Raw genomic sequence first — 22,869 nt, 5'->3', positions numbered from 1 at the left:
TCCAACTCCACTTCAAAAATAACTTGCGTCTCGTGAATTACAGCAATGTTCGTATCTTTAGTTTGTATTTCTTTATTTTTTTAGAACACATTCTTATAAATTTATACACTCTTGTGTTCAGAAAAAAAGGACTAGGGATCAAAAAATTGGCTTGCTTGGCTAGGGATCTTTAAGCGAGTGCTTCCAAAATTTATCGAGCGCAGTGCATTTTCATAACTCCGTGTGGACTGCATCGAAAGATGTATTGAAATCATAACTCTGCATTGCACTACTTCCAAACTTTTTTGCTGGGAAGTTTTGAAATGAATTTTAGAAAAACGTAATGCCTTGTTCAGACTGGCGGTAATTCGCTCTCTATTCGTTGTTCGATCCCAAATTACGATACAATTACTTCATTTCCCATACAAAATTTTGAGAACGAACGACGATTTGTGTACACTGTTCAATTTAAATTACTCTTAGAACGACGATAAAATTGTCCCATCTCTAACAAATGAGAGAATTTATCGAAATAAATTAATTATGACAGAAAAAATATAAAATTAAAAATTCATTAAAAACCCAAACATTTTTAGAAAAACTGCAAAACATGACTAAAAAGTAAACGGTTTAACGACAAGTATACATTCAAGTCATAGCAAATTTTCTCTTTTCTTTTATTGCAGTTGAATTTCTTGTCCATCGTTTCAAATTCGCGTACAAATTTAGAAACAAAAATCAAATTCCTGCCAGAAAGTCTGTATATCAAAAAGTTAAGCTGAAAACAGATACAACGTTTGATTAAAGTTTTGCGTTGGGCGTCGAGAAAAAAACAACAACAGGGCGACGACGATACCAAAGTCCAGCGTTTATCTGTTTGCCGGCATATATTTCAAATGGGTTAATTCGTGTACAAAATTATGAGAGCGAACAACGTGATTCAAATGCTGGTATGAACATGGCATTACTTTGATACTTAGAAAAAGTGTCGAATTTTGGAAAAACTTTGGATCGCGTAGCCGGTGTTGGACATACCCCAGAGGAGAAAATCTCAGGCCACGGCCGAAGGCCGGCTACTTAAAAAAAGTGTCGAATTTTGGAAAAACTTTGAATCGCGTAGCCGGTGTTGGACATACCCCAGAGGAGAAAATCTCAGGCCACGTCCGAAAGCCGGCTACTTAGAAAAAGTGTCGAATTTAGAAAAACTTTGGATCACGTAGCCGGTTTTGGACATACCCCAGAGGAGAAAATCTTAAGGCAGAAGAATTTTATCACTGGATGCAATTGTTCTAAGGTCAATAACTCTGGATTCAGAGAAGATATTACAACATACAGCACCATTTTGGAAAGGTTAAAGTATTAGCTTTAATATGACATAATTTTATTTAGCACCCATAATGGTACCGGGTACCCAGACTTTCGGGTCAAATAACCGGGTCCGTCCCCCAAGAAAATTGTATATTCCCGTAATCAGCGCGAAAATACCTACTTTTGGAAAAAATTTAAAAAAAAATCGGAGAGTTTTTACTAAACTAGAGTTGTTCCGAATTCGATTTAAGAACGCCTAATTTCATGAAATTTTTTAATGAAATTCACGCTAGTGATGAGTCGAAAATTCGATTATTGCTCTCCATTCCCTAATTTGACCACACTCACTTTTTTTCAATTTTAATCTTTTCTACAAAAACTACTGAATTGATTTTCCTGCAATTGTCAGGGAATGGCCCCCGGTGAAAATAGGCTAGGGGCGCGGTACTTCCCCTATACTCTATTTTTTAAAAATGCTATATTTACAATGGGTGCCACCGTGGTGCAATGGTATGAACGCCCGCCTTGCACGCTGAAGGTCGTGGGTTCGATTCCCCGGCCAAGCAACATCGAACAATTTTCAACGGTGGCAAAATACCCCTCAGTAATGTTGGCGACATTTCCTGAGTATTCCAGCCATGAAAAACTTCTCTGCAAGTGGTGTCTTAGGACACGCCGTTCGGACTCGGCAATAAACAGTAGGTCCCATATCATTGAGCTAATATGAATCGGGGTGCACTCATTGATATGAGAGAAGTCTCCCTTGTCCCGTATGGGATGTTTGTGTAACAATTATATATATGGTCTGTTCCAGAACTGCAAGAATCTACTAATTTTTACTATTTTTTCCGATAACATAAAGGAAAAAATGTTATCGTAGTAAAAATTAGTAGCTTCTTGCAGGTTCTGGAACAGAGCATCTTATATTTACAATAATTAAGAATTTATCGATTTGGAAATTCATTTTCGAGACAATTGTGGTTGTGTCTCCGACCTTGCCTACTTTTTTAGGACTCAATGTTACATATACAAAACTACTAAACGGATTTTCCTGAAATTGTCAGGGAATGTACAGGGATGGCCCCCGGTGAAAAAAAGGATGCATATTTTCTTAAATTTCGAAGGGGGAGGGGTACTTCCCTTTGCCATATATAAAAAAAAACCCATATCATTTGGTCTGTTCCAGTCCTGCAAGAATCTACTAATTTTTGCTATTTTTTTTCGATAACATAAAGGAAAGAGTGTTATCGTAGTAAAAAATACTAGCTTCTTGCAGGTTCTGGAACAGAGCAATTATGAATAAAAATCAAATGTCGTTAAGCTGGAAACACATACAACGTTTGAGTAAAGTTTTGTGTCGTTTTGGCCGTTTTTACACTGTTGGGCATGATGCCGAAAAATTCAAATTCATTTGAAATATATGCCGACAAACAGATAAACGCTGGACTTTCGTATCGTCGTCGCCCTGTTGTTGTTGTTTTTTTCTCGACGCCCAACGCAAAACTTTAATCAAACGTTGTATCTGTTTTTAGCTTTAGTCTTATATGCCATTTAGATATGACACCATTAGCCGGATTTAGCCCATTATCAGGATTTATTTGCTAAATCCAGTCAAAATCTACCAGATTTCCCATACAAAAATAAATCCTTCTATTGAGTGGATTTGTTTTAAATCTGGCATAAATCCTCGTATACAACTCTGTTTTTTGCAACATGTTGCTAGAAAATGCAAAAAGTTGCAAGCTGGCACAAGAAACAAGGTAGATGCATCGGTGAATTGCTACACTAAAAATAATTTAAAATGTAAAAATTTGTAAACAAGGCGGAAAAATTAAATTTGTTTTGATGTACAAAGTTGATTTTAATCAACCAAGACTAATATTTATGATGTCTAAACGATAAAATAACTCGTTTATTTATTTTAGATGGACAAACTGCGATAAAATAATTCTTTATTTGCTCTTTAGTTAGCATTAGTAGCATAATGTGCTAACATTTTCAGTATTAAATAATAAATTTGTAATTTTACGTGTGTTTTTTGAGACGAATTCAATTTACAAAAAATTCTTTTAACGTTTCAAACTCGTTCAGATGGGCTGATGCATCTACCTTGGTAATTGTGCTATGAACAAAAATCAGCTGACTGCCATTTAAATCCTCCAAAATGTATATCTAAATGCAATGAGATTTGTACTGGATTTATTAAATCTAGTCGAGGATTTATGGCTAGTCTAAATGACCTATTATGCTTGGTTTACATTTACGAAATCCACTCGATTTCAACTGTCAATTCCATTGGTTAAACGTGTGGAAATGACAGTTGAAATCGAGTGGATTTTGCAAATGTAAACCTCCCCTACGCGATATTAAAAAAAACGCTACATTTGCAAAAATTAACGCATATATCGGTTTAAAAAGTTACGGATTAATCTACAATCTAGGTATTTCTTTGGGGCCTAAAGACTCGTTAACGCCTGTTTTTTGAATATGTATGTTATATCTCCAATACCTCTGAACCGATTTCCATCAAATTTGCATCAAAAGCTCAATGTTTGCCGTTGTTATGTATATTTTATGAATTTCGGAGAAGGTGGGGCACCCTAACCACGTCTTTCTTTTAAACGCTGTATGTATAAGTCAAACTTATGATTATATCGGTTTCAGCATAAATTTTGGGGGGCAATCGGATTGTGTGTAACCTAGGTACATATTTGGAGCAAAAAATACCCATTTTTTTAAAATATGTTACATCTTGAAAAGTGATGACCACGCCCACTCTTTTCAATACATTATTTTTCCAAAACTACTGAACCTAATTTTCAGAAAATGTTCAGGAAATTCCCGTGGTCCAAAATGCTATACTTGTAGACGAATTTCTGGGGCCTATTGTTTTATAATCGCTATATTTGCTAAACTTAGGAGTGCATCGGTTTGCAAAATAATTTTCGAGACAACGGTGGTTGCGCCCCCGATCAAGAAAAACGACATATTTACAAATGTCCTTAAATGGTGAGGTCCAACGGTCCATCAGCCATGAAAAACTAAAATATACGAGTCACAATAAGCCGGAGAATTCGACTTGACTATTTTCATAGCTTTGTCCCGACTTACATTAGGCGAGTTTACTTGCGGCAATTTTTCTCGTTTCATTTAAACTTGCCTCTTGCGTTTATTAAAGTCAATTCTGTTCCGACAAGTTTTGTTTTCAAAACAATGAAAATAATGTCAAATACGAAAAATATAAAAGGAATTGCCTAAAAATTGCCGGTACGAGTAATTTTTTTCCATTTCAATTCCCCTTACGTGTCTCTCCTACAAACAGGGACTTGCCGCAAGTAAACTTGCCTAATGTAAATTGGGACTTTTATGATTAGATCGCTTTAGGATAAATACAGGGGAAATGGAGGACGATAATAAATCCGAAACAGCATCAATGGGCGAAAAAATCCGACAAAGTCCGTAAGAGAAAAGAAAGGTTGCAGACATAAACTGTTGATAAATTTAAAATCCACCTCGGTTTGACAATGGACCGAAGAAGTTAGGTAGAAAATACCTATTTTTGAACTGTCAAGCATAAAATTTGAAAACGATCGTCGGACATGTTGGGGTTTTATTTGATCTCCTATCAAACTAGTTAGCCTAATGGATATAAAAAGGTTGGTCAACCTGTATTTTTATTTTTGTATACAAACAAACCACGAACCCTTCCTTCCTTCTTCAACATATCCAACTTCATTGTGTTGGCTAACCGTCATTCGTTTAAAATGTTTTTGTTTTGTTTTTCTGTTATGCTTCCATCTTCTTCATGCTTAAAAACCTTTTGTTGCTGCTCTCAAAATGGGTTTGCTTTGTTATTGTTGTTGCTGGTCAACATAAGGTTGGTTGAGTGGTATGACGGAGAGCGAGTGTGTGTGGTGCTGCTACCAGTGATGGCACATACTAGGGCTATGGTACAAAATTATGTTCGGTATATAAATATTCCGTCAAGAAGTGGTTTGATTTTTGTATATGGGGGTTAGGTTAGTGGATATGTATGGTCTCCTATAGAGTATAAAACCTTTAAGCGTCTTCAATAGAGTAGAAAAGGTCTTAAAAGTCTACAGAGTATAAGACTTCTTAACGGAGTCTTTTACAGAATATAAGACCGCTTTAAGGGTCTTCAACACAGTATAAGGCCACGTAAAAGGTATCCTACGCAGTATAAGACCTCTTAGAGGGTCTACTACAGAATATAAGACTTCGTAAAGGGTATTTTACAGAATAAAAGACTTCTTGAAGGGTCTTCTACAGAGCAGAAAACATCTTAAAGGTGCTTTTACATAGTAGAAGACCTCTTAAAGGGTCTTCTACAGAGTAGAATCCCTCTTAAATATTCTTTTACGGAGTATAAGACATCTTAAAAGACATTTACAGAGTAGAAACCCCATTAAAGGGTGCCAAACATGCCAAAATAATAAGTACATCATAGTTTATTTTTGATGTTGTTTTTTCTCGAAAAAGGTGTGAACTGCGTAAAGAGCAGTACACATTGTCAGTTTTGAATGTCGATATTTCGCAGTTATCGATAACTGTCCAACCGTCCAGCAACCACAAAACATTTTGTGGTTGCATGATGAATGACAAAAATGAACGGCCACACTAGCAAGCACCAACAAAGCTGTCATACAAAACTGGCAGTGTGTACTCAGCTTAACATTTCGATAACCCTATTTGTAATCCTTAGCTCTGTTCCTTTACGTGCAAGAATCTTCAAGATTTACCACTTTTTACTCGAAAAGCGTTCCATTACTTCAGAGACCATACAATTCATATGGGTGCAGTTTGCAACTTTTACTACTTTTGCCGGTTTTACCATTTTCAAAAGTAAAGGAACAGACCAATTGATTCAACAACAACAAAAACGAAAAAAATAGTAACATTTGCTCTGTTCCAGAACCTGCAAGAAGCTACTATTTTGTACTACGATAACATTTTTTCCTTTATGTTATCGAAAAAAATAGTAAAAATTAGTAGATTCTTGCAGTACTGGAACAGACCAATTTTGTTTCTGAGTTACTTTTGTGTTAAAGTCCTAAATTTGGTTGGCCAAAATAAAAAGTACATTTCGGATTTTTTAATATTTGTCTAAGTTTGGATAGTAGTTTCACCGTGCTAATAATATTAAACCAAAATAAAATAAAAAATTAATTGCTGGATGGGTCGAAATGCCCTGAAGAGAGAAGATTGGCGTCAATAAACTGTGGTTTACCATTAATACATTTCTTGAATTGAACGAAAAATATGCTTACTAACGTTTGTACTTATTATTTTGACCATATGTGTACGTTGTTTGACGAGTCGCCTATGGGTTTCTTTCAAAAAGCTTCTATCGCCTTTTAAAAGGCTTCGTTTGACTAAAGAATGCTTTTAAAGGGCTTCTATAGCGCTTCTATAGCCTATACATATATTCTATAGCCCTTCTACAGCCTATATGAGGCTTCTATCGCCTACAGAAAGCCTTTAAAGAGCTTCTATAGCCTGCAAGGGACATTTGAAGGTCTTCTATAGCAAATAGACGGCTTTTAATGGGCTTCCATCGCCAATAAAATGCCTATGATGGTTTCTATCGTCAATAGAATACATTTGTAGGGTCCTATTGCCTATGGACAGCCGTTAGAGGCTTCTATTGTTTATAGGAGGGCTTAAAGGGGCTTCTATCGCTAATGTGAGGCCTTCAAATGACTTGTATCGCCTACAGAATGACTTTAAAGGCTATGGAATATATTTGAAGTGCTTCTATTGACCATAGAACGCTTTAAAGACCTTCTATTGCCTATATAATTCTTTTGAAGAGCTTCCATCGCCAATAGAAGGCATTTGAAGGGTCTCTACTTCCTAGTAAAGTATTTTGAATGGCTTACATTTGCTACAGAAGGCCATTGAATCGCTTCTATTGCCTTTACAAGTTCGTAAAGAGTTTCAGTGCGCGATACCAGGGTTTAAGGGTTCTATTGCCTGTAGAAGGCCTCTAAGTAGCTTCTATTGCCTATATAAAGTTTTTAAAGGGCATCCATTGCCTGTAGGAGGCATTTAAAGGGTTCCTATTGCCCATAGATGGCCTTTAGAAGGCTTCTATTGCCCATAGATGGCCTTTAGAAGGCTTCTATTGCCCATATGAGACCTTTAAAGGGCAAGATCCAACCAGAGGTCTCTTTTCTACTACCGCAGGTCATGTCATGTAATTGTGGTGATTAGACTGCTCCACCATAGTAGTATTTGTGTTACATTCTCCCTATTTACGGACCGCGCTTAACTTATCGCTGACTGGGCGACCACTACAGATTTGTATGAAACTAAAATCGGTAGTACGAAGTCTGACCAGACACTTCTTTCTGGTGAAAGAAATACCTCATCACTTCAGGCATTCAAATAACCTATATAAGCCCTCTAAACCTTTGCTTTCTATCGTTAGGCGTTAAAAGGCTTCTATCGTCTACTGGAGGACTTAAAATGGTTTCTATTGCATATATAAGTCATTTATAGGGCTCCTATTGCCTATGGAAAGCTTCTGTCGCCTACAGGAATCATGTAAATGCGTGTGTTGCACTATTTCTATTTCTATTGTATATAGAAGGTATTTGAAGTGCTTCTACCGCTGAGGGATATAATTAAATACCTTCTAATGCATATAAAAGGCCTCTAAAGGACTTCATATAGTAGGGATACGTAAAATCGATTTCGGTTAATCGGTCATTAGCCGTAAAATTTCTAAAAGTCGTAGTCGACTATGAATGTGCGAAAACCGGATAATCGATTACTCTTAATCGACTTTCGGAAGAGGAGTCAACTATTGTTCTCTGCAATCCCACGGCAGCGGGTTCTTTCGTACCGGATTGACCCGAAACCATAGTGTTTCGGCCAGCGGCTGCCAACCCAGCATTAAACCTATGCTTCTACGTAGGTTTAAATGCTGCTACAACAACAACTATTGCTCTGTTCCAGAACCTGCCAGAAGCTACTATTTTTTACTACGATAAAATTTGTTCCTTTATGTTATCGGAAAAAATAGTAAAAATTAGTAGATTCTTGCAGTACTGAAACAGACCATATTATTCGTAGTCAACCATAGCTTCGTTCCCGTACTTTTTAATGGTAAAACTCGTAAAAGAGAGGACTGCAAAAAATTTGTTCTTACACGCAAGTTTTCTGAAATAGTTCGGGAACGGAAAAATGGAAAATACGTCAAAAAAACTGGAACAAATGTCAAAGTCGGCGTATCAGCCAATCAGACGCCAGCAACCATGTTACTATTTTTTTACTCGCCCAAATTTGTCGTGTAAAAAGTTTTTAAAGAGAGCGCCATTCAGCGCCATTTTTGTTTAAAGAGAAGTGAACATTTTACAACTTTTTTGTGTACGGGAACGCTTTTTCGAGTAAAATGTGTAAAAGTCGTAAAAATTGTAAAAACTTTTTAGTTCTGGAACACAGCTCATTAGTCGATATCAACTGTCAACTCCATTGGTTAAACGTCAAATGAAATCCAATGGATTTCAGATGAGATTTAATTTGACGTTTGAGCAACGGAATTGACAGTAGAAATCGAGTGGATTTCGTAAATGTAAATCAATCAGTAGTCTATTATTATTACCGCGCGTATAACCATCACGGATCGCATCAACGAAAATTGTCGATTATATTTGATTATAATCGGTTTTCGACGGTTAACGATTAATCGAAAGTCGACTTTTTGAACACTCTCAAATAATCGAATAGCCGAAAATCGAGTTTTAAGTTTTTCACAAAAACCGAAAGAACGAAAAAACAGATTATAGCATGGTATAAGTAAAGAGGTAGATTTAAATGAAAAAAATCTATAGAACCCTTGTTTTTCCTGCATTCATAAAACTTCAAAATCAGTAAACAAAACGGCAACAAGTGGGTTTGTGTACAAAATACCAATTTTGAGCATTTTATAAAAAACGCGAAAAATGAATAAAGAGCCAAGGTTTCTTCACATAATCGAGTTGTGGATATGATAAAATGTTTGTTTCAATAATGAGCTGAAGGATTTCTTCTATACAAATGTTCTAAAAACAATTTTGAAAATCATTGAATTCGATTGTTTTTAAAATTGTTGGCAAACATCACACACACATACAAAGATTATGTACATATTGTTTTGACGTTTTAGGAACAGTCGAAAGAAAAAATTTAAATTGACAGGAAGCTTTAGCTAACCTTTATTATTAAGCCATGGATTATAGCATTTCACTGCGTATCCCTGTCATATAGAAGGTCTTTGAAGGACTTGAATTGCCTACAGAAGGCCTTTGAATTAAACTATCGCCTATCCAAGGCTTTTAAAGGACTTCTATTGTCCATTAAAGGCCTTTGAAGTGCTTCTGTCGCCTATAGAAGGTTTTTGAAGGGTTTCTATTGCCTATAGATGGAAGCTTTGTGAAGGGCAACCGCACTATAGTCGTTGGCGGACGCATGGTACCCCTGTTTCGGTGCAATGGGTACCATTGGAGGCCTTACAAGGCTTCTATCGCCTATGGAAGGAATTTAAAGGGATTCCATCGTCTATAAGAGGCAGTTAAACGTCTTCTATTGCCTACAGAAGGCATTTGAAGGACTTTTTGGCCTGTAGAAGGCTTTTGAAAGACTTCTGTTGCCTTAGAAGGCCTTGAAAAGGATTCTATTCAGGCATGTGATGAAAACCGAATCGAATCGATTTGCAGAATCGAAATGGTTTATATTCGGAGTGCCTTTGATGATATATACAAATTTGCTTCGCGAAAGCCCCTTATTTGAATAATATTTTTAAAAAGTTTTTTTTTCAATTTTATTAAAATGTTCAACAAAATTCAAAAATACGATTTCGATTTATGCGAAAACGAGTCGAATCGTTTTCCATCACATACCAGATTGTCTATAGAATCCCTTGAAAGGATTATATTGCCTATAGAAGGACTTTAAATGACTTACATTGTATATAGAAGGCCATTAATAGACTAAGATTTCTTATAGAAGGTCTTTGAACTTATTCTATTGCATATCCAAGACTTTTAAAGGACTTCTATTGACCATAAAAGGCCTTTGAAGTGCTTCTATCGCCTAAGGAAGGCTTTTCAAGGGCTTATATTGTCAATGGAAGGGCTTCTATTGCCTATAGAGGTTTTAAGGGCTTTGACTTCCTATGAAAGGAATTTAGAGGGCTTCCATTCGTTATAAGAGTCGAAGGGCTTGCATCACTTTTGCCTATCGAATACATTTAAATGGCTTCCATTGCCCACAAATGCATTTAAAGAGCTTCTTTTGACTATGGAAAACCTTTAAAGGGCTTTTATTGTCTGTAGAGGACCTTCAAAGGACTTCTCTTGCCAATAGAATATATTTAAAAGGTTTCAAATAGCTATATAAGGCCTTTAAAGGGCTCCACTGCCCACAGAAACCTTTAAAGGGCTCTTATTGCCTATAGAAGACTATTAACGGAGGCCTACAGAAGGCTTTTAAAGACTTTCTATTTCCTATAGAATATATTTAAAGGGCTTCTGTTGCCTATAGAAGACCTTTAAAGTATTCCTATTGCCTACAGATTGCTTTTAAAAAGGCTTCTGTTACCTATTTAGACACTTAAAGGGCTTCTGTTGCCTATAGAAAACCTTTAAAGTGTTCCTATTGCCTACCGATTGCTTTTAAAAAGGCTTCTGTTACCTATTTAGACATTTAAAGGGTTTCTATTGCCTAAAGAAGGATTTCTATTGCCTATGGAAGAACCTTTACAGATCTTCAATGCCTATAGAAGACATTCTATCACTTCTATTGCCTACGGATTACCTTTAAAGGGCTTCTTTTGCCTATATAATATATTTAAAGGGCTGTTATTGTCTATAGAAGACATTTGAAGGCCTTCTATTGTCTATAGAAAACCTTTAAAGGGCTTCTATTGTCTGTCTACAGAAGGCTTTATCGCCTATAAAGGGCTTATATTGCCTATATAAGACCTTCTGAAATTTTTATTATTTTAAAAGTAAAGGAATTGACAAAATATTTCCACAAAAAACTACATATCCCATCATTTAAATGTAAACATTGCCCCTTGTTGTACTATTTCGTACTCGCCAACTCAACTGCTCAACACTGGTGTGTATCAGAAACAGAAGTAGAAACATCAGAGAACAACGACACACAACCAACATAGCCAGCCAGCAGCATACGCTCAAGTTTCGAGTTGCTGATGTCGATTCATTTCGTGAAGTTCGGTGATACGGATGAATGTTTCGTCGTCTCGATGCGCGTTGAAATTATTTTTTGTGTTTGTTGACGGTCGTTGCGGTCTTTTTATAATTAATATTTTTTGGTGGATTAAAATGAAATTATTATAAAAATAAAAATTCAATTCAAAAAAATATTTAAAAAATGAGAAAAAATACTAATAAAAAAAATAATTAAAAAATAAATACATGCTTTGTGCGTGTTTTTAAAAAAAATAACAAAACAAAAGTGAGTGAGTGTGGGAGATCAGTTGAAAAAAAAAAAAAAAACAAAACAAAAAGAATTATTGCAGAGTTTACAAACGAAAAAAATAAGAAGTGATGCTTTGGAATATTTAAATAAAAATTATTAAAAATTAAAAAAAGTATGAAAATAATTTTGAAAATTAATAATTATTTATTTTTAAGTGTTTATTGAACTTCTTGCTTAATGTCTTGTTGTCGGATTTTCTTTCCGAAACATTTGCGGTGTTTAAGAGGTTTTTGTTTTGCTTCTTTTTGTGGTGTGTAAATGTTGTTTAAAATGCTTGGATGCCATGCTTGGTTGGTTTGAATGGTGCTTGTGAAGATGAGATGATTCAGTGTAGTTTAAAAGAAAGAAAAATTACTCATTTTTAACAGCAAACTATTTTAATTAATTTAATAAATACCTATTATCCACATTGGATGAAAAGAAAGAGTCTAATTTGATTTTATCACATCTCAGAGACAGTGTGTACCACCACCTCTCTCTCCCTGGCACATTGTATACATCATTAGAAGGGTATGGTGGTGAGGTGTTTTGTTTGAAATTTGTTACAAGAAGAAGAAGATAAAAAAAGCAACAGTTGCAAGTGCTGCAGTGAATGTGAGGAGTAGTGGTGTGGCTGTTGTGAGTGCATTCATCCGTATATCTATTAAATAGTGCACTGAGACTGCATCTTTGTTGTTATTGTTATAGTCTTAAGTTCTGCTTGAGACGACCACAGCCATCTCATGTTTTGATGTTTAGTTCTGGTTTGAGGTACATTTCTTGTTGTTGTTCGGTGTTGCTGCCTTGTGTTGTTATGCCATGCCAAGATTTTTTCTGTGTCGTCATCAAATCTCCCCAAAAACTCCTCATTGTGCTCTTTACTCTCCTATTTCAAGTATTATGTATGGGCTACTACTTCTGGTGGCTGCTGCTGCTGAAAACAGAGTTTCATAATATTTTATCCATCCATCCACAAACCCCCTAAAGCACAAAACGGGTTTTTTCTATTACCAGACTCCAAAGCAACAAAAAAATCAATAGAAAAGAGTAACGGCGGCGGCCATACAAAACTCCGCATACAATTTCAAATACCCAACTATATGGATAAGTAGAATATCAATACAAAAACAAAAAAACTTCAGAAAAAAAGTTATGTCCAAAAAAACCAGCTAACCATTAAAGAAAACAAACAAAAAAAATCGTTTATCTTGTTGTTGGTATGCTAAAAGAAAGCAATTAATCCGTTGAAAAGTTTTTGAAGATATGGCTTTAACCAAAAATTTATTGCCAATAAACTAAACACTCCATATAATAAACTGGTTTTTGAATTCGGAAGAGATTTCTGCACTGCCTTGAAGTTGTAACACTTTATTGGAATTTTATTTCCTTATTTTTGTGGATTAATGATGTCAGTCAGTATGTGGATTAAATCGGAATGGTCATTGCAGAATATTAGTATACGGAATATGGAAACTAGAAACAGCATTTTTATATTGGGTGGTTATTGAACTAATTGAAAAACCATTTTGAATTGCTGTTGCTTGACTTTTGGCCTTGGATATAGTTTGGGTGCACCCCTTGGATCGGAGCGGACATTTTTACCACAGGTAGTTCTTCTTCTTTATTTGCATATCCGTTGTCCGGATGTTAAGCGATCATACATTTTGTTACATTCTTATTGGAAATATTTATTTTATGTGGAAAGCGATAGTTGTCTGTTTTTAGCTGCTGTAAGAAGACTGAGTTCATCACGGTATCAGGTCCAGTCTTGAATATTTGTTTGCCAAGACTTTTCTCTTCGACCTCTACAACGTCTTCCTTCAACTTGGGAATAAAATCTGAAGAAGCGAACTCTCCTTTCCAATACCTTTGATCAAATAATAAGACGGCGGGGCCATTTCATGGAAACTCTAAACAACTATCCCGATACCTTTTCTATTCTTGATTCAATAGAAATGATAGTCCCACCACCTCTCGATATAAACACCAATGTTGGCCTATGGGGAATAGACGGCGGTATTAATGTGTTGGATATTACAGAAATTCAAAAGTTCATTAAATTTTTTACCTCTGAACTGAATCCCGTTATCAGACACAACACTCTCCGTTACCCCGAAGGTGTGAAACAAGTCTTCCTCCATGTACTTTATTATGGCATCCGCAGCAAACTTTGTAACAGGGCGAAGAAACGAAAATTTGGAAAAATTATCTAGGACCACGAAAATCGCGATATGTCCCGATCTAGATCTGGGGTAAGGTCCCAAGAAATTATCGTACAATTTCTGGAACAATCTATGTGAGCTATCTGTGTCACCCATAGGAGGTATCATTATAGTATTTGGATGCTTGGTACTTTTGCACACTTCACAAGAACCAATATATTCCTTTACATCTGCCACTAAAGTAGGCCAAAAATAGTACCTTCTAATTTGCTCTAAGCATTTGTTGATTCCGCAATGAGTGGATAAAGGATTATCGTGATGCTTATGCAGGATTGTAGGCACCATACTTTTAGGTACCCAAAGCTTCCATGTGAGGTCATCAGCTGTAGGATCGCATATGGAATGGTCTGTTCTACGATACAAGTATCCATCAATAATCATTAAGTCCGGGGTAGAATCAATGTTGCTTTTAACCTTCTTTAACATTTCCTTATATTCATCGGAAGAAAAGTGTTGAGAATTTAAGTCTATGAAGATTCCATGCTTGTCCTCTAACTCGGATAAACAGCCCAAGGCTAACAGATCGTCAGTGTTGGTACGCGAAAGCGCATCAGGAACTATGTTCTGCAATCCCTTTCTGTGTTCTATCTTAAACCGATATCCTTGTAGTTTTAAAGCCCACCTAGCCAGCCGTGTGCTTAAGTCGTCGTGAACTCAAGTCCCTTGGCATAAGCTCGAACATTTTTAATGCAAAGCATTGCTGCTAAGCACTCTTGTTCGGTGACACTATAGTTACGTTGGGCTTGGTTGAGTTTCTTAGACATATATGCTATCGGAAACTCGCCAGACTCCGTATTCTTTTGCACCAAAACACCTCCTATACCTGTCTGAATTTTCGACAAGATCCCACCTCTACGACGAGCAATAAGGCTGGTGAATTATTCATGGCAGGCCAAAGGATTCATCTTCAAACATTTTCATATAAAATTTTTACCAATTTAACCACTTGGATTTTACAATTTAACCCCCTTGATGGCAAAACATACTCAGAAATTGGGAAGTTCCTTTTAAGGCAGTCATGGAAATTAGAAAGAGCTTACAAATAGAGGCTTGTGTATATATACGCTTGCCGGAGCATAATTTAAAAGCCCACAGTCCACGAAAACTACCACTCTTAAGTAAACGGCATGTAATGAAGCGCATAAACCTGGCAAATTATCACGTGGACTATCCTGTTACTAATTGGAGGGACATTTTATGGACAGATGAGTCTAAAATAACGCTGTATTATGTAAAAGGCTTTCGTTCGCATGTGAGAATTCCACCGAATGCTGAATATAACACAAAATTCACAAAAGAAGACAATAAAACACGGAGGATCTAGCATAATGGTATGGGGATGTTTTTCATATTGCGGCGTAGTCACATACATATGATTGACCCGAAGAATAATAGCAGAAGAGCCCGATAATGGCTTTTACTAAAGTATTAAAGTTATGGAATGACCGGCACAGTTACAAGACCTAAACCCAATTGAAAATCTGTGGGCTGATATTAAAAAATGTTTTTATGAAGCAAAACCAAGAAAAAATAATGAACTGTGGGCTGTGGTATAACATTCCTGGAATCAAATACCCAAAAAACGATACATGGACTTGGCCAACTGGATGCCAAGACGTTGTGCTGTCGTTAACGCAAGCCGTCAAGCCCTAGATTAGAATAAGCTGTGGAAAAGAAGTCTTATGAAGGAGTTAGAAGAAACAAAGAAATTTTCGAAATTAGATTAGAACTAAAAATGGTAAGATAAGACAAGAAGGTGGACAATCGTCGTATACAATGGCTAGAAGTTACTAGATGATAAATTGGAAAATCTCTCAACAAAAGCCGGCATCAATGCGTTCAAAAATTCTGGAGAAGTTAATAAAAGTAAACCGCCTAATGAAAGAGAATTTTGAAGTAATAAACTAAAACGTTAAGAGAAGACGGATGAGGCGGACAATCGTCGAATACAGTGTTCTGAAGTAAAAAATTTTTGTACGGCAACTGCAAAATAAAAGCTCATTAAGCAGTAAGGAATATTTTATAACTCATCTAAAAATTAGAGATGATCTGGAGATTGAGCATGTCAAGAATCATCACCATAAGGACGACAAGATGACCATATTAGTTAAACAGAAGTCTGCAAGAGTGGTAACGGTACAAATATTTTAGTTGAAAAAGATCTATGTGAGCAACGACTTGAAAAGAATAAAGTGATGCTACAAATTAAAAACGTACTTTAGAAATTGAATAGCCACAAGAAAATAGGAGTTCGGGACGATCTGATTTTAATTGAATGGAAATTACTTCTTTGAAAGAATTCAAAAATGAATTCTAGATATACGGTTTTCATTTATGGAGCTGAAACAAGGAAAATAAAGCACCAGAAGAGATATAATTATCAAAAACGCTACAAACGATTAGTTAGAGATATTTTGCAAATCCTAAATAGCTATGATGACCTCGACATATGTATTTCGTTCAAGAATAATATTCCCTATTCATAAAAAAGGAGAACCTAGTAATTATAGAGGTATCACGTTTATGAACTGAATAGACAAATAAAAACCAAATCCTCAATGAATATCTAGCAGGACTTTGGAAAGGATACTCCACAGTGGATGGCGTATTGTACCTAGTTAACTTAAAGTTAGCGGGAAACAAGAAAGTATATGCAATTTTCGTAGATTTCAATACGGTGTTTGATATAGTACATAGAAACTACGCTATTTATATGTGAATCTGGTTTGTCGAACAAAATCCACAATTTTTTAAAAAGGTTTACATAGAACAAAATCGGCAGTCGAAGTCGGGAGTAAAACAGGGATGCCTACTGTCCCTAATTGTATTTGCTTTGCATTTGAACGACTTACGTGGAGTACTTAATGGTGGTCTACAAATATATGGAATTCAATTACTAATTTATGCTGATCCTTGCAGAGAATGCTCAAATATTGCAGCAAATGATTGATAATCTAGCTTTTAATTCCAGAAAATGGCGAATGGAATTCTTGAATCCATAGTTGGAAGAAACTTAAGGCCTGGGTACAAATTTCGTTCATAAAGATGCTTGGATTAAATTGCCACAGAAACGAACCTTACAGCCTCCGTTCAAGCTGCAATCCTGATGATATAGAAACAATACAACATTTTATTTGAAAGTGTCCAATGTCCTGGATTACCCTGATGACATTTATCTCATGAGCCATTCTTTCGCCGGAACCAAAGCAAACTGGAAAAACTAATCCAGAATGCAAAAGCGATTGGACTCAAAATCAACATAAACAAGTAAGAAAAGCGTTAAGTTCGGTCGGGCCGAACTTTTTATACCCTCCACCACAAATTTCAGCCATTTCGGTGGATTAATGTGGCCACTACCTTCAAAATACCGAAATTCGGAAGGTACCGTTCTATGGGGGCTATATGATGGCGTGGACCTATACCTACAAATTTCTGGCCATATCGGTGTGATAATGAGGCTAAAACGTTCAAAATATCGAAAATCGGGAGATATTGTATTATGGGGGCTATATCAACACGTGGACCTATATAAACATTTTATGGTAGAAATGTTTCTTGGCCTCTGGAAACACAAAATACAAAGTTACAACCGATTCTTTGGTCAAATGGGTCTAATACATTCAAAATATATTAAAATGACGCGTACTTTATAAGGGGTCTTATGTGGGGACTATACCAAAACGTGGACCTATATAACCCAACTTTGGTAGGAATGTTTTCTGGCCTCTGAAGACACAAAATACCAAATTACAACCAATTCTGTGGTCAAATGGGTCTAATACATTCAAAATATATTAAAATGACGCGTACTTTATATGGGGCCTTATATGGGGGCTATACCAAAACGTGGACTTATATAACCCAACTTTGGTAGGAATATTTTTTGGCCTCTGGAGACACAAAGTACCAAATTACAACCAATTCGGTGGTAAAATGGGCCAAATATCTTAAAAATTCCTTAAAACGACGACGCGTCACGCGTCATTTTGTATGGGGGCTATACGAAAGCGTGGACCTACTTAGCCCGCTTTCAATACCAAAAGTCCTACGTAAATATAACATATTTTCCCAAAATTTCATCAACCTACGTCAATCCGTTCGGACGCTAGAGTGATTTCCACAGACGGACAGACGGACAGACAGACAGACGGACAGACGGACGGACATGGCTATATCGATGTAGAATTGCACGCTGATCAAGAATATATATACTTTGTGGGGTCTACAATGATTATTTCGAGTAGTTACAAACGTAGTGACAAACTTAATATACCCCCATCCTATGGTGGAGGGTATAAAAACCAAACTCATGCGCCTAGAAACTCAAAACACACAGCCTTTGACTGTAAAGATACTGCTGCCGTCGACAGCTTCTGTTATGTGGGAAGCATAATAACAAAGGTCGGGGGCGCCGATGCTGACGTGCAAAGCTCCGTATAAATAAAGCTACAAACATGGTCATCCCGCAACATCAGTAGACGTATCAAGCTGCAACTATTCAACACGAGAATCAAACCAATATTGCTTTACGGATGCGAAACTTGGAAGGTGTCCAAAATAGAGCTGCCAAACTATGGATATTTCCAACATTAGATATTTTCGATATTTCATTTTACAAAATCGATAGCTATCGATATTATCGTTAACTTGTCATAATCATTAGTTTAGAAATAAAAATGGCGGAAATGTCTATGCTATTGTTGACATTTTGCTCAACTACTTCACAGAAATATGAAGGAAAAAAGCATTTGCTTTTATTTAATGCTTACGAAGAATATTCAACATCTTCTATCCGATCACAATTTCAAACTCGGACCTACTGTAACTCACGTCATCAGAACCTATAGAAAGGGAAATAAAAAGGCGCAAATTGATATGGATAGGTCGTACGCTCAGAAAAGACAACACAGACCTAAGAAATGGCCTTCGAATGGAATCCCCAGGGTACAAGGCGCAGAGGACGTCGCAAGATGACTTGAATAAGAACAATTCCGGCAGAAAGCAAGAACTTTGCCACATGGCCAGAAGTACAATATAGACAATCAGTCTGTTCCAGAATTGCAAGAATCTACCAATTTGTTCTATTTTTTCCGATAACAAAGGAAAAAATGTTATCGTAGTAAAAAATAGTAGCTTCTTGCAGTTTCTGGAACAGAGCGAATGTTGGAACGAACTAGTTTCCGAACTATGTTCCGTGTAAGAACGGCATATTTTTAACAAGAAAATTATACATATAACCAGGCCTTTACACCAGACAATTTGTCTCCAAATACAACTCTGATTTACTAACAATTGCTCTGTTCCAGAACTTGCAAGAAGCTACTATTTTTTACTACGATAACATTTCTTCCTTTATGTTATCGGAAAAAATAGTAAAAATTAGTAGATTCTTGCAGTTCTGGAACAGACCAATATATATACATTTGTCTCCCAGCTGTCCATCATTTTTTCACAGACAGTAGGGTTAACAAATTTTTGACATTCTATTTAAAAATGTGCGAGATAATAATTGAAATGTATTGAAAACAAAAGAACATGAACAAAAACAAAATATGTGAAAGGAAAATAAAAAGAAATCGATGACTCTCATTCATAATTTTACAACTGTTTTTGCGATTGTCGGGACGCCAACGTCACACAGGCAAGTTTTGGGTTTTTGACCATCAATACATGAACTCAACTGTCCTGTCATGTGTAAATTCAGGGTAATGTTTAAATGTATTTTAATACTTGCTCTGTTCCAGAAACTGCAAGAAGCTACTACTTTTTACTACGATAACATTTTTTCCTTTATGTTATCGGAAAAATAGTAAAAACTAGTAGATTCTTGCAGTTCTGGAACAGACCAACTGTTATAAAGAAGTCTTATCGGAATCAGAAATAATCGACATTTAAAAAGGTGGTGGAAATAATTGTTGGTCTGAAGAAATTTCGCGATGTGCTAAGTTTCGAATCAATATAATACTCGATCCGTGCGCATCAGTCATTTTAGTTCCATTATCTCAGGACTTAACCCCGAAAAACACACCGTCGAAATAGGAACTGCAAAGGACAACCTGTTGCAAAAAAAAAAAAAAATCAAATCGATTCGAAACATGTCCTTCAACTGCACTTTTGCGAAAAATTTTGAAAATTTGTGTGAGTAGGTACCTGAAGGAGAGGATCGATATAGTCCATGTTTGAGATTCAACTATGTCGCTTACCCCCTTCAATAGATAATGTGACATTTTTGAACTTTTGTCGCTTACCCCCTTCGATAGATAATGTGACATTTTTGAACTTTTGTGAGGGAGGTAACCGACGAAGTGCTCCAATATGGCGCAACTTTGAACTTGATCTATGATCCGTTCGAGGGTTATGGTGCGAATCACTCAGACAGACCAAAAAATAGACGAACGGACAGGACGAAATCGACTCTAAATTGTCTGAAACAGTGGTAACCCCTTAGATATTTTACTTGACTTTGACTAATTCTAAAATGCAACTGCATTTTATATTTTAATTATTTAAATCTCTAAAACCCCCTCCATCTTTTTCTTGAACTCAAATTCCAATAAAACAGACCTAAGCTCCAATCTAGTTTTAATTTGATCTCTTTACAAAAAACAACAAACATTTCAAGCAACTTCAGTAACACCAATACCACCATCGCCAGTAACCAAACAATACCATCAACCGGCTAAAAAACAACACCATCATCACCAAACCACAACAAAACTATGAGCTTTATTTTTCTAAACTAGCGCGCAACCACACCAAACATCTCTCAGCCAAGCCGGGCCAACCAACCAACGAACCATTCACTCCCTTTTACAAGTTCTGCTTTTAAATTTTTGATTGAAAACAACAGACACTAAAAGCAGGTCTGTCTGGTTACTTTCCCAGCAAGAATTGTCCAGCAAGAACTTTCTCAGAGAGTAAGGAGTTTTTATTATCTTTTGCAAGAAAATTGTGAAAAGTAAACAGACACCTTCCCAGCAAAAACCAGCAAGCAATCAGCTGACTTGCCAAAACAGAACAATTTGTCCGCCAATGAAGGAACCAAAGGAAGCAAAACTATTGTATTTTATTAAAAATAAAAAAGAAAATGACCCAAAAATAAATTTTTTCCACTTTGCAACTTTGTTCTACAAAAAAATAATACAATTAGACTTGTTATTTCTGCAATAAAATTGTTTTTAATTTTTAGAAACATAAATCAACCAAAAATTAAAAACAGATGATTGATTGTTTTCAGGAAGAAGAAGAATTACAAGTTCTTGCTAGAAGACATTTGTCCAGCAAGAATTTGCAAACTCTCAGTAAAAGAACTGTCAAAAATCGCTCTCTTTTTCTGACTTTTTGTGTTAACAGACGACTTCCAGCAACAATTGGTACAAATTGTTACAAATTTTAGGGTAACCAGACATACCTAATTAAAGCACCAATAACTGCAACAAACTCTTTACCACATAGCCGAGTCGAACTAGACAGTCGGCCAAATAAGCAACCAAGCAGTCAGCCGCCGCCAATGTCTAGTAATATCCACTTAATACATTGGCTTGTTTGTTCTTGTTGTTAGTTGTGTTTTTGTTGCTTCTTATTTTGTTTGAAGTTTGTTGTTGGCTTGTTTTTTTTAAGCTTACATTTTTCTATTCGTTTTTGTTGCTTCTTTAATGCGGGCTTTGTACTAATTTTATGGGGTCCACTTTAGTAGGGTTATGTTTGTGGTGTTGGTGTGTGTGTATTCGGCTTGCGTGAGTATTTTATCGAATACTCCTATTAATTCCAACTCTCAAAAGAGTATGAATGATAGTTTTGTACTACATTTTGTTATTTTCTCTTAGAGAATAGAGTTGTTTGTTTTTTGTATGTTTTTTAGTTAATACAAAATTTTGTTATGTTGTTAATCATTTTATTGTTATTTAATTATTACCATTCTGAAAATTAATAACTAATTTGTTTGGAGCTCTGATTTTTTTTTACTCCCAACCATTTGTTGTTATTTAGTTAATAAAAAATTGTTTTCCTTTTGGATTTTCTTACAGAATAAATTTGAGTGATGTGTGAATTCTGAAATCCGTTGTTGTTATTCTATGCAAAAATAGCTGAAGCAAGAGAATATTGAAATAATGATCTGACTGGTTTGGAAACAATGTCTTAGATTACAGCAAAATAAACAAGGCATCAAAATTTATTCTAGAAAATAAACACGGCAAAAAATTATTCGAAATAAGTAAATAATTACCAAGTGAAAAAATAAATAAAATTCCTTTGGAGAAATTGTTGCATCATTTTGAATTTAATTTACAAAAAAAGGAAAAAAAATATTGTGACAGTGTTGAATACAAAAAAATCGAATAAAAATAATTGAATAATTAAAAAGCCTTGTATCATCACACTATTGTCGACTATGCTGTAATATTTTTGGAAGCGGATTTACAAATATTGAAAAAAAGGTTTGTATTTTGATTTGAATTATGTATTTGTATTATGAAATAAAATATTTTAACAATGTTGAAGAACTAAACATAATGGAAATATGAAATACAACCAATAAATTGAAAGCAAATAAAGTTCCAGTAGAAGATTCGAACTTCTAGAAACAAATGCCCAACCATAAGCAGAAATACCGGAGCCACACATGCAAAAATCTTGTTTGTTGAAACAACTGCCAGAATCGTAGACTTAAGGGCTGGAGAGATATAACACACAATATACAAAATACTGACTACCCAGCAAACCAATCGTACCGATATCGTAACGAAATCGGAACAAATTTCGGACGTTACGTCCGATATCTGATCCGAAATCGTAACGATATCTTAACGAAAGTTGTATGAAGTGGTTGACATAATTTCGGAACGAAATGTCGGAGCGAAATCGGATCGAT

At 35.7% G+C, this 22,869-nt stretch overlaps 1 protein-coding gene across 3 annotated transcripts in view; it reads left to right on the top strand.

The window, feature by feature from the left end:
* The first annotated feature begins 11,447 nt into the window (after positions 1–11,447).
* The window catches only part of LOC141405664 (uncharacterized), a 309,097-nt gene continuing 297,675 nt past the window's right edge, over positions 11,448–22,869 (top strand). The window contains exons 1-2 of one of the 3 annotated variants that reach the window (XM_073990265.1): positions 11,448–11,908; positions 22,025–22,435. The gene's annotated coding sequence lies outside the window, so the exon portion shown is untranslated. Of the gene's footprint in view, positions 12,415–22,024; positions 22,436–22,869 lie in introns of all 3 variants that reach the window. The other 2 variants (XM_073990267.1, XM_073990266.1) reach the window with 2 other exon arrangements.

Source organism: Musca autumnalis, unplaced genomic scaffold, assembly GCF_047663935.1.
Source record: "Musca autumnalis isolate F117 unplaced genomic scaffold, ASM4766393v1 scaffold_5, whole genome shotgun sequence".
NCBI classification, from domain to species: domain Eukaryota; kingdom Metazoa; phylum Arthropoda; class Insecta; order Diptera; family Muscidae; genus Musca; species Musca autumnalis.
The sequence above is the reverse complement of the archived record's forward strand: the minus strand, read 5'-3'. Positions and strand labels throughout refer to the sequence as shown.